This window comes from Lagopus muta, chromosome 3, assembly GCF_023343835.1.
Source record: "Lagopus muta isolate bLagMut1 chromosome 3, bLagMut1 primary, whole genome shotgun sequence".
Lineage (NCBI taxonomy): Eukaryota > Metazoa > Chordata > Aves > Galliformes > Phasianidae > Lagopus > Lagopus muta.
Window position 1 is genome coordinate 48463034 of NC_064435.1, and position 17226 is coordinate 48480259.

Sequence of the window (17226 nt, forward strand, 5' to 3'; positions counted from 1 at the left end):
AAATTCCTTTAACTACACCATTACTGAAGACCTTGTATTATGAAGCTTTAGAATTCACTACTTGCCAAATGCCAAGAGTCAGGCAGCAGGAAAGTAGAGGAGAAGTTGTGAATGTGTGTCCTTGCACAGAGGTTAAAAAATAAATCCATGGTACACAGGGCAGGCTAAAAAGGCAGTGATGATATTAGAGGCAAGGAAATTGTCTGCTATTTGTACTTCCTGCATTCAGAAACAAATATGCTTTCTGTATCCTCTTTGTTAATAAACAGAAGATCATTAAAGCAGTGGTTGACTCATATAATCCATTTCACCTCTTAGCAGAAGCAGCTTGGCAAGAATCCAGATGGGGACTGAGTAATTTTGCCAAGAGGCAGCAGAACTTTCCAGAATATGAACAGTGATTTAGATCTGGTCCTCCATTAGAAGAAAGGCCTTAACAATTTTTAATAATCATATAGTGGTGAGAAAAAAAAAACACCATGAAGAGATCTTTTTTTTTTTTTTTTTTGCCCCCCTTATTTTTCCTCCTCATTTTTTGAGCCATGATTTCCAATGTTTTTTAATCTGTCACAGCTTTCTGGAAAAGTACAACCCTCCATGTAGTAAATATAAGTATAAGTATACAGGAAGCTTGTTTATCTGTCTCCCTTTCTAGATTCCTTGTTGTCTGTTGATTCTCAGTAACTCCTGGAAAACACAGGACTGGTTGGTTGATTTCCATCAGGCAGTAAATTACCAGGGAGAAACACTTAACATCACACAAAAAGATCTGAATTTAAATTACTAGGAGTCTATTACTTTTCAGATTTGTAGTTCAACTGCTAATAGAAAAGCTCACTAGCAAAACAATTGACAGAATTATTGCGGCCCTGTCTCATCATAATTAACTAATCAAATCTTTGCTCACTCATTTGTCAATATTTTTCTTCTTGCAATGATGGCATGGCTAAAACAATATGCACACAAGCTTCCTTGTCCTACCTGCTAACAAAAACATAATAAACTAAGGATATTAGTTTGGACTTCAGATTCACACAAGTCTTCTGGAAGTCAGCTGAAGATTCAGAACCATTACATGGAGCAACACGTAAGAACGTTTCTCGACTCCAAACACCAGAACCTAAGTGGGACACTAGAAATCCTAAACAGATAAACACTATGAGAGGATTTTGATGAATTAATTGAAGAGAAAAAAACAAACCAACAGACAAACAAACCATATTGTAAAAATTACTGTAAAAATACAATGAAAAACAAGTTAATGGTTTGTCTTTGACAGCCTTTGTAGTATGTTATTCTCTGAGCTTGCTACAGATGTGTAACTGCACAGACATATCTGCTCAACATGAAAATGAATAACAGATCTACTACAGAAGCTTCTTCCATTCTCAACTGCACCAGCTTATGGGATAAGGTACAATTCAGCAGAAACACAGCATCAATTTGACATTTTAAGAATCTTATTTCAAGAATAGTAACAAAAGCATTTTCCTGTGATATTCCCATAGGTCAAAACATGTGACAAAGCTGCATGTATTTGTAATTTTTTGAAAATTTCTGTAATTTTACAATTTTTAGTAAAAGCTTAATTCTAATATCAGAAATGATGTTTCTGGGGACTATTAATTAAAAGTATTCTACTAGAGATTCTAATTAACTGTAAAAAAAATTGAAAGCTTTTACTGCATGCAAATTTGTGTTGTTTTCTTTTTCTTTTTGTGAAATCTAGATAATCTCTACTGAATTGTACAGAGATTATGTATTATTGTGGTTTTCAAAACCAACTACTGTCTCAAAGATCCTTAAACACTTCAACAGAAATTATACCTATATAAGAGTACCATAAAGAGATAAACAGGGGAAACAGAGCTAGCATAAAGATTAAAGAAATGAAATGATTTGGAGTTCAAGGAAAAATGAATACAGTGGACTGACTGCACAAAAATTGGTAACTGAGCTATTACTGCAGGGGAAAAGACAATGTAGGAGTTTTTAAGAGTAAGGAAGAGGGGAAGTGCGTTCTATCATCAGATTATACACTTATGGAACTGATATTTTTTTTGAAACCAAAGGAAATTTATCTACAGCCTCACATTTACAGAGTTCAATGGAAAGGAATCTGTTTCAGTTTCATAATGAGAATCAGGGGAAATAAAGAGGTGCGTTCTTTCAGCTATAGACAGGACCTCTGGCACAGCACCTGCACTGCAGATTAGTAGAAATGTACTGTGGCCTCAAGAATGCCTCAAGAAATACTTACATCACAGTGTGTGACAGAACAATCTTCCCCAAAAGTCCCCTCGAGAAAGGTGCTGCTAGTGATTTATGAAAAATCAACTTTTCTCCTCGAGTAAGCTGGATCAAAAACTTAACAGCAAGAGCTGGCAAGAGTGAGAAACATACAAAAACACCACTAATACACCCTAACAAGCAGTCAAAGCAAGATATTATCAAAATATGTGTTCTCTTGTGATACTTCAGGTTCTTTCAGGACAACTACTGATGCCATGTCGTAGACACAGCTAGTTACTTCTGATGCTAAGGCAGCAGGCGTGCTTTCCAAAACAGAAGTGGCAGAGAGAAAGCGTCTTCACACTCAGCTTATTGTCCACTCACGCACTGCAGGTGAGGAGAACAGTCCTCATTTTCAACAGAACTCCGTGCTCTACAAGAGCAGTTATGAGAGCTCTTAGAGGAATTTCCTGCAGATGGCTACTGAATGTTTCACTTTCAGGTTACCTGTTAAGGAAAGCTGGGCACAGGAAGGCAAGCTGCCTTGACCAGAGATCACTGAGACCAAAAGCAAAGCAGCTATCAGTGCAGACATCTCCCCAACCTTAGGTACTTTTTACAAAAGAGCTGAGCTTACTCCTCCCACAATACCAGTTCGTCGGTGGGTTGGACACACCAGGACAAAAGATATACTAACAGGATTGGATGGAGGGAACTGGGCTTGTTTATCTTGGAGAAGAGAAGGCTCTGGGATGACCTCACTGTGACCTTCCAGTACTTGAAGGGAGCATATAAACGGGAGGGGGAATGGCTGTTTATGTAGGTGGATAGCAACAGGACAAGGGGGAGTGTTTTTAAACTAAGACAGGGGAGATTTAGGTTAGATATTAGGAGGAGGGTGGTGACACACTGGAACAGGTTGCTCAAGGAGGCTGTGGATGCCCCATCCCTGGAGGCATTCGAGGCCAGGCTGGATGTGGCTCTGGGCAGCCTGGTCTGGTGGTTGGTGACCCTACACATAGCAGGGGAGTTGAAACTGGATGATCTTTGAGGTCCTTCTCAACCCAGGCCATTCTATGATTATATGATTCCTCTTACCACACAGGAGCGTCTATTTTTTATTATTTTAGGGCAGAAGGGAATATAAACGTAAAAGCACAAGCAGAAAAAGTGGAAAAATATTCAGAGTATTTTTAAACAGAATTTGTCATTTCTGTCAACATGTCTTGTCTTCCATTCTGAAAGAAATGAATTGAACTCAAAGTGGTTTTCAGTTTTGTGTTTCGAAATGAAAACACTTTAGCAAAGGTAGTTTTTTTCTTGAAATTTCTGTTTTTCTCTACTGCTTTTGACAACTATACTGCATATCATAAGCAAGTGGAAAGCCATTCACGATATTTATAAGGTTTTCACTGGTATTTCTCATTAAAAGTCAAATGTATGTTATTAATGCTTAATCCACATTACAACTGCATGGTAAGTGTACCGTTCAGTTCTTGTGTTTTTTTTTTGTTTTTTTTTTTTTTTTTAATTTAAATTTAAAGCAACATTTATATCCTGTTTTACTGAAGAATAAATCACTATGAAGGGAGACAATCTTAAATGTACAAAGACCAGATGGCCTTAATTCATAAATGATAAGAGCACAAGGAACTGTCAGATTCATCTCACTCAGGCTCACATGACTATGTTCTGAACAGCTTTCATTGGATTTCCCCAGGCCAGCCAGCCTTATGAAAAACAAACTATGGTTCAGAGTTTCTGTTAGAAAGTTTCTTCTAAATTATGCACAGCTTTCAGTCTTGATACACAACAATTAAAGGAGTTTCCAAAAGTTTATATAAGCAAAACCGACCTCTCACTGTGTTTCCTCCACTACTTTTCTGAAATTCTGCATCTACCTGAAAAGAGCAGAGTGGGCTGCTTGCATAGAGGGCTTTCCCCAAATTGGCAGCAGCAGGTGCTGATTAAGTGCTAAGGGACATGAAAATCACCTGTCTCTGACCTTTCAACAACTACTGAGCTTACATCATTTTCAATCCCTCAACAACACCCTACTGTGGAGGCTTTAAACAGCTGAATAGTAAAAGAAACACTAAAATGAGAGAGATCCTCAAATTAATGACAGTTTAAACGGATGAAACATTGATACCAGGTAACACCAAAAGGGATGGAAGTTGAGGAAATGAATTTTTGTGTATTTTACAATCAGAAGGGTTACTGCAATGCAAAAATTGTAAGATTTTTAAGGTGCCCAGAATTTTGTATACAATTTGTGCCTCTGTTACTGATTTCTGATGTACTTGTATTTTCCTCTTGAAAAATATCGAAGATGCACTAAATTTATCATGGCCTTCACTTACTCTTTTATTTTAGGCAATGAAAGCATAGAAAAGAAATGTACTGACATGGAATGACATTCATGCCTTAGCAAAATGTCAGCACATGGCTTTTATAATGCCCAAGCAAGAGAGACTGCTATTTAAAAGCAATGTATTTAATTCCCTGGTAATGAAAGTACTAAACCATGATGACTGACTATTTTAATAAGTGATCCTGATAAGGACTTGTGTCAATCAGTGTTCAGACCATACAATGGACATTTACTGCAATGATCACGATCTTGACATGAGAATCTAGGATTGTTGTCTCATCGTTCCAGATGTTAGGATCCTTAAGTTCCCTCTTTTCTTGTTGAAATGGGCTCTCTTAACCAGTTTTCAGTTTGCAGAGATAATTATGAATAATGAAAAACTACCACCTAAATTTTATAGACAGTAACATTAACGAACTCAAAGAAGTTAATTCTGTCAATATGTTAGTGTCCCACCTAACAAACGTTAACATTAAACAAGCCACTTTTCACTAAAACAGAAGTTGAGTGCCTAATGAGGACTAAAGGTTAAAAAACAACTTGTCAGTGAGGTAAGAAGTATTTTTATTTTTTCAACTCCCCTATTTATCCAGAGCTTTCCTAATTCTGTCTATGGTAATGTGTTACTCAACCTACTCTATTTTCACAGTGTGTTCCAGATTATGTTTCCCTATATACTGTAATTTGTAGTTAGAATAACATTATTAATTAATAATTACCCATGTAAGAAGATATTATCTAATACTTTCTTAATTGATTAATCACAATATAGGATCTATGAAGTGAAAACAAAGTAGTAGTGCTCTGGAAAAGCTCTCAATTTTCTTATAAAGCAAGGCATTCTTTACTTGCATAAATGTTTTTGATTATTAACTTTCATGACGTTTAGCAGCTGTAAATTTTAACAGATGGTTTAGATAGAACCTTGGTAAGGAAACGCTTTTAAAATATGAAGTCCATGAAGTGGAGGAATTGGAACTGATTCTTTGATTGAGGCATTTTATCAGAAACGTGATATGAATCAAAAAAGTCCATAAAAATTTACCTACAATTAAAATATGCTTACTATTAATAACCTTCAAATAACCTTTAAATTATCATCTCTGGTTGCTCAGAGATGTGGTGGATGCCCTGGCCATGGAGACTTTCAAGCAAGACTGGACTAGGCTCTGGGCGACCTGATCTAACTGTGCATATTCCTGTTCACTGCAGGGGAGTTGGACTAGGTGACCGTTAAAGGTCCCTTCCAACTCTAAGGATGCTATGACTCTATGATTTGAAGCTTTCATAGAATGATAATAAAATATGGATGATCATTAGAATTTACCTTAATAGTTCTCAGAAGGCTTTACCCTGCAAGGGAACGTTACCAGTTTGTCCAATTAATTTCCCATAGACTACCAAAGCGTATCATTCAATGCATTAAAAACTTAGAACTAGTTAGAAGTTCTTATTTTCACTGCAAATTGAGCAGTCAAACAATAAAGGTTACATACTTAACACATAATCTGACAGAAAGTCAATACAACAAGGCTGTGCACAACTCCTACAATTCCCTTCATTTATTCAGTTACCCAGTCACTATTTTCACTTGCTTTCTTTTTTTTTTTTTTTTTTTTTAATTTAAAATTTAAAATAAATACATTATAAAACTACATATGTAACTTCAGCCTTGTGAAAGTGCTAAATACAGCAGCAGGCATGTTGCCTCTCTTAGATATCTAAGCAGTGGCAATACTGAAAATAGGAAGGATAGGATGGATTATAAAGGATTAGGTACTATAAATTAAACAGGACACTGTATATAACATAGCAGTATACATTGCAGGTGTACATTGTATAATACCTGTAAATCAATGTTTTTTTTTCCCTTACTATTCTGCCATTTAGGAGTTTACAAAAACAGACAAAAAACTGGGCATAGGTTGTCCTTCAAAAATAGGTGCAAACAAAATAAACAGCAAATTAAAATTGAAAATGGAGGATGCCTCTATTCATGCAGAAAAATTATTTTGGGGTGGTTGGTTAGTAACTGTAGTATGAGTAGTCATTCGTTGTGGTCAGAAACTATTAAGGTGTCTTGCTTTTACATGTAAATTTTATGTTACTTTGAATTTATCCTTAGTAAATACATACATGAGAGCTCAAGTATTCTATGACATAGCTATTGTTCTTTAAGGGAAATAGAAAAAAACAACAGTAAGAAAAATCCCAGTAGAAAGAAAAAATATTAATAATGAAATTCTCACTCTACAGTATGTTTTTCAAGTCAGAGGTGAATTTCTCTGAGACCACAGTATAACATCTTTCAAATTAATTTGTCCAAGCATTTGCATGCCTCAGCTTTCCTACAAAGAAAGTCCAGGAAGAAAGAAACCTGCTAAGCACAAGCAGGGCAAACTTCATGGACTACCACAGTCGCCCAATTCCACTTCAGCTATTATCTGAATAACACATTCTGTTAAGGTGTACAATTCTCAAAACAAGTCATACATCATAAACTTGAAAGTAACATTTCCTGCTAGAAATTAATGTGATTTGCAATCTTATAATTAATTACACAAATGTTATGAAAACTGGATAACAGTTTTTCAATCTGACATTATATATGAGTGATATGAATATGAAATTATGGGTTATTTCACTTCAAAAATTGAAACAGAGATTATTACTGACAACCAGAAGTGCATACACTGCTTTGCAGCTTCTCAAGGAGCTGTAGAAACTCAGAAAATCAGTAACTATCACACATGTTTTTCCACCAATCCTTTTCAATCATTCTAATCAAGAAGGATCTCTGATGATGTATCAAAATTGTTATGAAGAACCACAATACAATAACATTTTACATACAATTAGTAAAGCAAATGGAACTGCATGTGAGGCAGAACAGCAGTAACATAGGAAATAAGTCACCTACTGAATCAATAGACTACTTTTATCATTCTTAATTTGTTTTATCATCTGGATTTTAATTACAAATCAAGTATCTAATGTAAGCTGAAAGCGGGTAATTCAATTCATGCCAGGTACGTGAGTCCAGAACGTAATCAATTTCACATTATTGAAAGAGGAAGAAAAAGGTTTTCCTTCAGTTTGTTATGACAAATTTATTTAAATATGAAGAAAGCACTGGGAAAATAAATGTAATCAAAACAAAATAGCCACACAGAGTTGTATACTCAAGGAGAGCTACTTAATGCGTGAAACAATTGATTTAGAAGTTAAGAGCTAAAAAAAGTATTGGTATTATCGATTTTTTCCTCTTTCCCTGGCAGCTAACCAGTTACTCAGAGAGAACGTGCTACAGGCGCTCAATCTTACCATAATATCATGCAATAGAGTTTAGTAATTGAAAATACAAAACCCACCGTACTGAAGGGTCAGGCAGTCAGGAAGCGTAGGACAAATAAATTCTTGTAATACGAGGACATCAGGATGCAACACTTTTCTGTTTTCTCAGAAATTCAGGCTACTGATATCTCAAGAGATCAATCCACTATCCAAACAGATTCAATACATGAATTTCTCTAACCTTAAAACAGATGCTCTGTCACAGCTGGTAATTTCTAAAATTATGCTGTTCTATATCTGGTTCTGTCAGGCTTTTCCTACAGCCTGTGCATCTTTGTTTATTGTTGCTCTAAGACACTAACTCTTCTCATGATACTTTAAGAAATCTGACTGGTGTCACCAAATATCATGGAGTCAAAGCGAGATCAGAAATCTTGCTTCAGGATAAAGTCCATCCTTGTTATAACCTTCCACCCAAAAAAGATGATCCAACAAATGTTCATTAGCATCTGTTTGGAAGTGCTGGTTTTAGTAACACAGCCCTCTTCTACCCAGTGAACTAAAACTGTTGCATTTCCTACAAAATTTCTTAGATCTTATATTGGGCTGCTACTGATCTTAAATCTGAGAAACTCTTCCATTATTTTAGATCACATTTCAACCCAATTGTGTAATTTTCTTCTTGATGTCATACTGACTTGCCCTCAGTCCTGCCTAGCATTATTTTCCTTATGGGCAGATTCCATGTCAAATATTAAGGAAAATACGTTTTGATCTAATCAGTCCAATTTGTACCTTATGTGACAGCCAGATTCCCTCATCTTTTTGACATATTTTTGAATTACATTTTCAAATTGGATAGAAAGATAAAATTATATTTATTGTTATTTTCACAAAATGTTTTAGAAAACTATATATATATATGTGCAAAAATAAACATGCTTATATATAATGTAACATGTAATGTCATTTAATGATTAGATTACTAATCATTTGCAAATATTTCTCAGAATCATTTAGCCAAACCAAGAACTGAACTTACTTAGCTTATCTGTGTCCAAAACTTTATCTGGGTCTACCAATATGGAAGCAGCACACCTTCCTTACTTGCTACAGATCACAAAGTATCTTCAGATAGCAATATGAAACTCAAATCACAACAGACATACTGGAAAGACACTTCTGTGTGGCACAGGATAAAAGTAGAGTATATAGTATATGTAAGAACAGCTGCATTATAAGGCTATTGAAATAAGCAAGAACGTTACCTTTTGGACTTACTCACAGAAATAACACAGAATCACAAGGTTGGAAACGACCTGCAAGATCATCCAGTCCAACCACCCTCCCATTCCTATCAGTGCCACAAGCTACTGAACCATCTCTTGTAGCTCCTCATCCAGGCGCCTCTTGAACACTGCCAGGGATGGCGACTCCACCACCTCCCTGGGCAGCCATTCCAATGCCTGACCACTCTCTGAGAGAAAAAGTTTTTCCTAATATCAACAAATACTAACATTTGTACTTACATTCTTTCTATCAGTCAGAAATGTAAAACTATTGTAATTGGGCACCTTCAACTCAAATGTCTTTATATGGAAAACATAATATATTCTAGAACTGTCTTACATTTTATTTTATTTTATTATTTTTTTTTTTTTGCCCCCAACATCAAGATACCACAAAAGCTGTGGAAAGAATACACACAGCAGTTTTGGTGAATAACTTGTCCAGAATACATACTGCTGCATCCCCTTGTTGGACTTCATCTTTCATGTGGAGGTTCTACAGGACAACGATAGGAACTGCAGCAATCTAATCAGCAGACTTTTTATTGTGATAATGACATATAGCTCATAAAATATAGGTTTTGTATACCAATACAACCCCAACAACCTAATATATGTTTGTTGTCACATTGATGTCTTGGATAAACAGATTTCCAAAACATGTTCGATATATCAACCATTATAGTCTTTGTATGTTACACTATCAACACTATTAACACGTGTTACACTATTATTGTATTATTACACAACTATATTCACTTTTATAGAAAAAAAAAATGCAACCACTTATACCCTGAGATTTTAACATTGAGCTAATATAAGCCTGTTTTCTTATGCAACAAAAAGCAAGTCTTAAAGCAGTCTAGCAATAGCAGGAAATAAAGTCATAATTTCATTAAATGTTAATAACCACAAGCAGATGAGCCATTTTCTACTAAATTTTCTAATTGCTTCCACGTTGTTAATTTTTGCACTCTTGCAAAAACTCTCAAGGAAAGAAGAACACACTAAAACTGTAACGTTCTAGACTACTGAGTCACACTTACAGTTTATCAGGCAGAATTCAGATTACTAGGGTTTCACAAAAGCCACCTTTGTGAGTAAATCAAACTCAGGACAAAATCTAACTCTGATTCAATAGATATAGCAGTTTTTTTCATCCATAGCTGATCTTTACTTTGTTTCTAATGAGCACAATATTTCAGATGTGCATCTCTGCATCTGATAGTGAAGTAGTAGGAAACTGACTTGCAAATATTACCTGTACTGTTTACAAATCTGTCACTAATGTTTCAAGGACCACTGGCTTTTAGCCATTCAGAACCTAGTCAGTTAACTGTAAAAACTGAAGAAAATACATCAGTTCTACTGTAACAGTTGTCATGTCCAGTGACAGTGAAATTATTACTTGTACTGGTGCGTGATTGGATGTTCACTATATCTATGTGGCCCCTAATTCAGTGCAACTCTCACCAAGGTGAAATTGAGACAACCAGACTCATTTACTGAAGATCAACGTTTTCCTGGTGGTAGACAATAGTCTTAAATGAATTATTTCTATAGACAACATGACAGTAAAACAACAAATGCATTGTTAATTTGCTTATCTTCTCATATTTTGGCACCTTCTTTGGAGGTGCTCACATCCCAGGTAGATTTTCGAAAGCCCATTTATGCTTTGGCAATCAAAGAAGATGCTTGAAAGTCCAAGAGAAAAAGAAAAACAGTTGCTAAGCTGCTGGATGCTACCAGTGCACACAGACTTTTTTTTTTTTTTCCTCCCTACCAGTGGCAGAAGAATGGAGATGAATTAGCATTCTGTTACTATAGTGAGTGAATCAGAACCTTGTTAAACAGATGCTGTGCAAGAAAACACTTTGAAAGTACAGTAGCATCAATCTCAGTAGTTTCCTATTAGGTCAAAATAGGTTTTAGCTATTTTCACTTACAAAACAAATACGCTGACTGTTGGCAGGAGATGCCATTGTCACAATGCAGTCTAACTGTCTTTGTAACATATCACAGAACACCTCACACTACTACACAACACCTTCTGTCAAGTTCCACAGTCTGTGACTGAAAAAACAGAGTACTGCTTTCAGCTTTGCTGCATTTCTAAAAATTTCTTATGAACCCATGAGATCTTGGAGAATTTAATGAACACATTTCAAGGACGCTTGAGCATCTAATTCCCCAAACTGTTTCAGCAATCTTAGCACAAATATCAAATGAAATCTTTTAAGTTACAAGAATGTACAGAACTGCTTAGTGGATTTTTCCAGTGTTTATCTACTCCTGTCTAAAAATATACTTTTTCTTCCATTTGTAGATTTAGCTTCAATGCACTGGATCTCTTTTTGTAATTGGATATGAGTCCCAGAACCTTACTGGTTTGCTGTCTTCCACAGAGACAAAAGTTTTCCATCTCCCCCTCCACTGAACCTAACAGGCTGTGTATCTTTTGTCTCATCACAGCAATCAAAGCCTAAACTGATCTTGAGCTTCTCCCGAAGTCTCTCTAATTTTCAACAACTTTTTCAAATGTGTGTAACATAAGAAGGGAGCCTTGAAGTGGCTGTACTTGTGAAAGGGACAATGTTCTCTTGCTCCTAAGCCCAAGCAGTGTATTAACCTTCCAGCTACGGAATTTACAGAATTTCAACTAGTAACATATGCCCTCAAAAAATCTTTTACAGAATTTTTATTTATGGTACTTCACCCCCATTTTGCACTCTTCTCTTTTCACACTACTTTTTATCCACTACACCTGTCCATATTGATACAGAACACATAAAACAGCAGTTTAAAAACTCACAGGTTGCTCCAAAAGTAATGCTTCCCATTTTATTTCCATTGCAGCTACAACAGATACAAAGAACAAAATAACACTAGCTGATAGAGAAAACTCTCACCTGTGAAACAAAAGTTTTCAATACAGTCACCACCATTAGCTATACATTTTCACCAGCAATGGGCAAGAGCCTGAAGGCTGCCTTTGTAAAATCTGCAACAAAGATGACCCACTGTCACTGCTGCTGAAACACATCACCCACCACCTCACTGTACTCACACCCACTGTTTGGTCTTCACAAACATTCAGCAAACATCAATGAATGTAAACAGGTGCAATCTTTTCTTCATGGAGGAATGCACTTTCGTGTCAGATGCCATTCTATCAGACTGCCCCTCCGCTGCTATCTGTCATACAGCAAGACGTAACAGAATATTGGTGGAAAGGTTCATCCTCTACTGCTGTGCCACCATCAGCCTCTGATTTTGTGGGCAAATACCACAAAGTAGGAGGCACTGATTTCAAAGCAGCCCTCATAAAAATCCACTCAAAATACTTAAGTAACTTACTCTTCCCAACACATCACCAATATTTGAACTTGCAGACTTTACTTTAATTGATTTCTTATTTTCTTCCACTTCTTGATATTGTCCTTTTATTTCAAGATCATAATGACCCAAATTTTAGTTGCAAGAACTTCCTAGCCAGCTCTCAAACCCCTAAGCATGAATTTCATTGTGCTGACTTTATAAAACTGATTTTTTCCCCCTCTTTTAAAATGAAACAGTAAAATGAATATTTGTGGCAAAGCGCTCATGTAAATTCATGAGTTAGGAGCAAAATCAATGATGATACTTTGTTTTCTTTATGAATGCTAATTTGTTAAGTAATTGTCCTTGTTTTTTCATTTGATCTTGAGAATTTGGTCACTGCACCCAACCAAAATTGTGGTCTCTTTTGACCATTCAGCTCTTGAACAGAACAACTTTTTTCTCATTGTTATCCTGCCACTTCCTCAAATCAATAACCAGTTTTTAAAATGGTGCCTGCTATACATAAAAAGAAGCTAATGGAGCTGACAGGAAAGGGAACAAAAGGTCTATACAAAAGAAGTAAAAGTGAATGCAGAAACAGTTTAAAATAATAACAACGTGGCAGAGAGAGTTTCACATAAAATAAGGCTTTTTTGTATTTTGTATTACACTATGAGTTGGAAGAGAGTGCTAATGTACCTTTTTCCAGACTCTCACTGCTCAGTAAAGACAATTCTCTTTTCATTTTTTCATAATGTGACTTTCCTGCTTGAACACTGAACAGAAATTATTATCTGAATTGGATTTTTGCTGATGTTATCACTTTAGCTGTTACAATCATATAAAAATACAAATTCAAACAACATTTAGACAGATTTCGCTTGCTGTGGTCTTTGCAGTACGAGGATGCATGAGAATCCCCTGATTCCATCAAGGCATTAGGAGGTTGTGAGATACTTACCATCATGCCTGTGACTATTTATGACATGGAATTGAAACCTAAGTAAGACATCTCTCCCAGCATCAGCAGCCTAGAAGCAGTAATAGCTATGTAGATCAGCTTGTTTCTAAGACAGGTGAATCATTTCAGAGACATGATTTTACACCATGGGAATAAGTAGGATTTCCTGTTCTGTTCAATTTGAAATTTGTACTGGAAGAGAATGATGGGGAATAAAACAAACGTTCCCTTTCTCAAAGTTAATGGTGTCATTAGATTTACCCACTACAAACTTCTTACAGCCATCTACTTCCAGCGGTATGCACTTAGAGAAGCACCATGCGGGGTGAATTCAAATGCCTACTGAGCTATTGACATAAACCATGGTGGAAGTAGATGCCCAAGAAAGAACATAGAAAAATATTTAAGTTGAATTTTTTATTTCCTGAGTGATGTTCTCTTACTGACCTTACAGTACTGTCACATATCTCTAATACTACGTCCCTTGGCTTTAGGACTGCCTGTCATGCATTCACAAGCAAGCGAGTCTTGTTAGCTTGTGCCTTTCACTCTAAGAAAAGTCAAGGAAAAGCTTTTAAAAATTAACATTAGCATTCTGTAGGACATAAAATAAGAAGAAAACGAGTTTAAAAAAAAAAAAAAAAAAAGACTAGACAGTTCCTTACTTATCTGGGTATTTTTTACCTCTTCCACAATCCCATACACACCAAGGAAATAGAGGTAGGTTGAGTAGAAGGCAACATTGCCTTGAAGTTACTTTCTCTGCCTCTTCATGGAATCATAAAATAACCTGAATTGGAAGGGATTCACAAAGAACGTTCAGCCTAACTCATGAGCCTCCTCTGAGTTTGCCAACTTGGTTATTTTCTCATTTTTGAAATAAAATATTATGATTTTGTACCTTGACATATTTTATGCATATAAAGGTTTATATTATTAAAAACGTCTATAGATGTTAGTCATTAATGATTGTTTCATTTCCTTACTTATCATTAGAAATGTAACTTCTGATACTTTATAGCTGTTTCTGTATCCACCTCACCCCAAAAGGTTATGGATATTCCCTGGAGTACTAACTGTCACTGGATGCAAAAATGCATTTGGCACTTTACAACTAAATTCATGAGTACTTTTTTTAATGAAGGCTGACTGTACAACTACTATTTTTCATACGGCAAAAAAATCCAGAATCTATAGCATCTCACCACATATCTCTCATGGCCTGCATACTCTTGCTTGAAAGAATTATCTCTGTTTTTTATTTTGCTGATACATTTTACATAATTAGAGAAGGGAATGAATTATCTAGTGCATTTTCATATGAAATTTTGTATTTTATCTAATAGACAATATGATTTGCCTGTTTATAGCATTCTTTAAATTTATATTTTCTGATTCACAGGGAACTGCCATTCAAGTTATAATGGAAAGTGTTGCCTATATTTAAAAAACCACAAAACCCACAAAAAAACCAACAACAAAAAACAACAAAACCCAACAACCATAATTAGCCCCTGAAAGCTGATTTTATTTGTACTTAATTTCATTACCTTTGCCTAATTCTAAGCTTTTCTGCCTTCTCAGTGTACTTTACCTGAAGCAGTACTTCTAATTTTTTTCCTCATTACAGCTGTTACATTTAAACTGGCATCATTAGTAAAATACCTCATACCTTCTGTTATACTGCATCAAAGACCATCATATCTTTCAACTGGTAATTTGTTCTCAATGTCATGTGTTTCTTTTTTCCTAAGGAACAGTATTTTGAAGAGCCTAAGACAACTGCATAATTAACAACAAAGCATCCTACACACTATCTTTCAGTAAGACAAGAAGACCTTAAGATTCACATCTTTCATGAATTCTTTCTGTAGATGATCAATTATATTCATTTTGTTCTGTCTCATTACAGTTTCTTCTGTGTTCTTCAAATATTTCATTTAGATTCTCTTCCTCTATTTTTTTTTCAAAGCCTATCCATCCTCTTGCTGCTGACAAACACGTTGCCATTTAATGGTATATTTAATTCCCATTTAATTTCTTTTAAACAAATTTCACAGACGTAGAATAACATATATCAGTAATATGTTCCCTATGAAAGTAAATGGACCACCTCCCTGTTCTTTCTAATTAACATGTCATTAGTCAAAATACATTCTTCAGTAACTTACAGCTTTATTGCCTATTCCTCTGTTAAAGCAAAGCAAAAAGGCTTGATTCACAAAGCGCAGTGAACTGATATGCACTGCCCAAGAAGCCCACGGGTACTAAGGTGAACTTCAAGTAAAACAGTGAGGAAAAAAAAAGTTGTTAGAAAGGAACTTGTCATGGTGTGAATGAACTGCCAACGTGTATTCTGGCATTTTCTAATTTTCACAGAGGTAACTATGCAGCTTTAATATTGTTTTTAGAGCATCATTTAAAATTGTTTCACCCCTTAGAAAAGACGTACGCTCAAACGTAGGTGCAAAGTTAAGCACAATCCTAAGAAACACTGAACAATGTGAATCACAGAATACTGAGAGTTAGAAGGGACCCATAAGAATAATCAAGTCCAACTCCTGGCTCCACACACGACCACTCTAACATTAAACCCCACCCCTGAGAGCAGTGTCACAATGCTCCTTGAGTTCTGGCAGCTAAGGGCTGTGCCCACTGCCCTGTTCCATGCCATACTTCTTTCACTCAATCAGTACTACAAAACAATGAAAACAGAGTGCCATCAGCCCTTCTGGCTGCCAGGGCATGTTGCTCACTAGATTCAACTTGCTGTTGATCAGAACTCCCACATCTCTTTCTGCAGGCTGCTCTCCAGCCTCTCATCCTCAAGTCTGTACACAGAGTCAGTGTTGTCAGGTACAGAATCTAGCACTTGTTTTTATTCAACTTCATACAATCGGCGATTGCAAAGTCCTTTGATTTGCCAACATCTCTTGGCAGGGCCTTGAGGAATTCAAGAATTCCTCAAGAATTCAACCCTTGAGGAATTCAAGAACTCCTCTCAGTTTATTGGCATCTGCAAATTTATTTACTAAGTGCTCAAATTCTGTACCAAAGTAATTTACAAAAACACTGAAGAGAACTGGCCCTAAAATGGGGCCCAAAGAAACCCCACCAGCTTGATAGAACCACATTTACTATAACCCTTCGGGCCCTACTCATTGCATTGTGTTCTTGACAACATGAGGAACACATCATTGTCACATACTAGATTCCAGTACTTAAAAGAACTTCAACTGGATCCAGGACTTTATTTTGTTAAAGCCACAAGGAACTAAGGTGAAAGACTTTTTATTGAGGGTGTGTGTGTCTAATGATGTCCAGCAATTTATATAAATACATGTAAGTAATAAGTTACATGTTAGTACTGGTAATTAATAAAGTGCAAATAGTTAAATAGCTTCAGAATGTCTACCAGATGAGTAACGTCTAGCTTGCAGCAGGTTGTAGTGTTACAAAATAAAATAAAATAAAAAGCTGTTGAAGACATGAAAAAAAAAGTGTCTCTACTAGAGCTTCCCTAGGCCATTTCTACATTGCTTCCAAGCTGCTATAACTCCCTATGATGCCTTTATTTTTTTTTGGCTCTGATTCTCTTTATATTCCCCCAGACCAAATCAATCCCACTCTCATACTCCTTAAACTCGTTCCATAACTCATACATCTATCCATACGAGGCCCTATTAAACCTTTTAGTTTGTATGTTACATTTTTCTGTTAATGTCAGACTCACGAAAATGCAATTTACAAAG

At 35.9% G+C, this 17226-nt stretch overlaps 1 protein-coding gene across 5 annotated transcripts in view; it reads right to left on the minus strand.

Annotated features, from left to right (window-relative positions):
• Positions 1 to 17226, minus strand: part of DLGAP1 (DLG associated protein 1) — a 377818-nt gene that overhangs the window by 219808 nt on the left and 140784 nt on the right. The gene's annotated exons all lie outside the window — the stretch shown is intronic.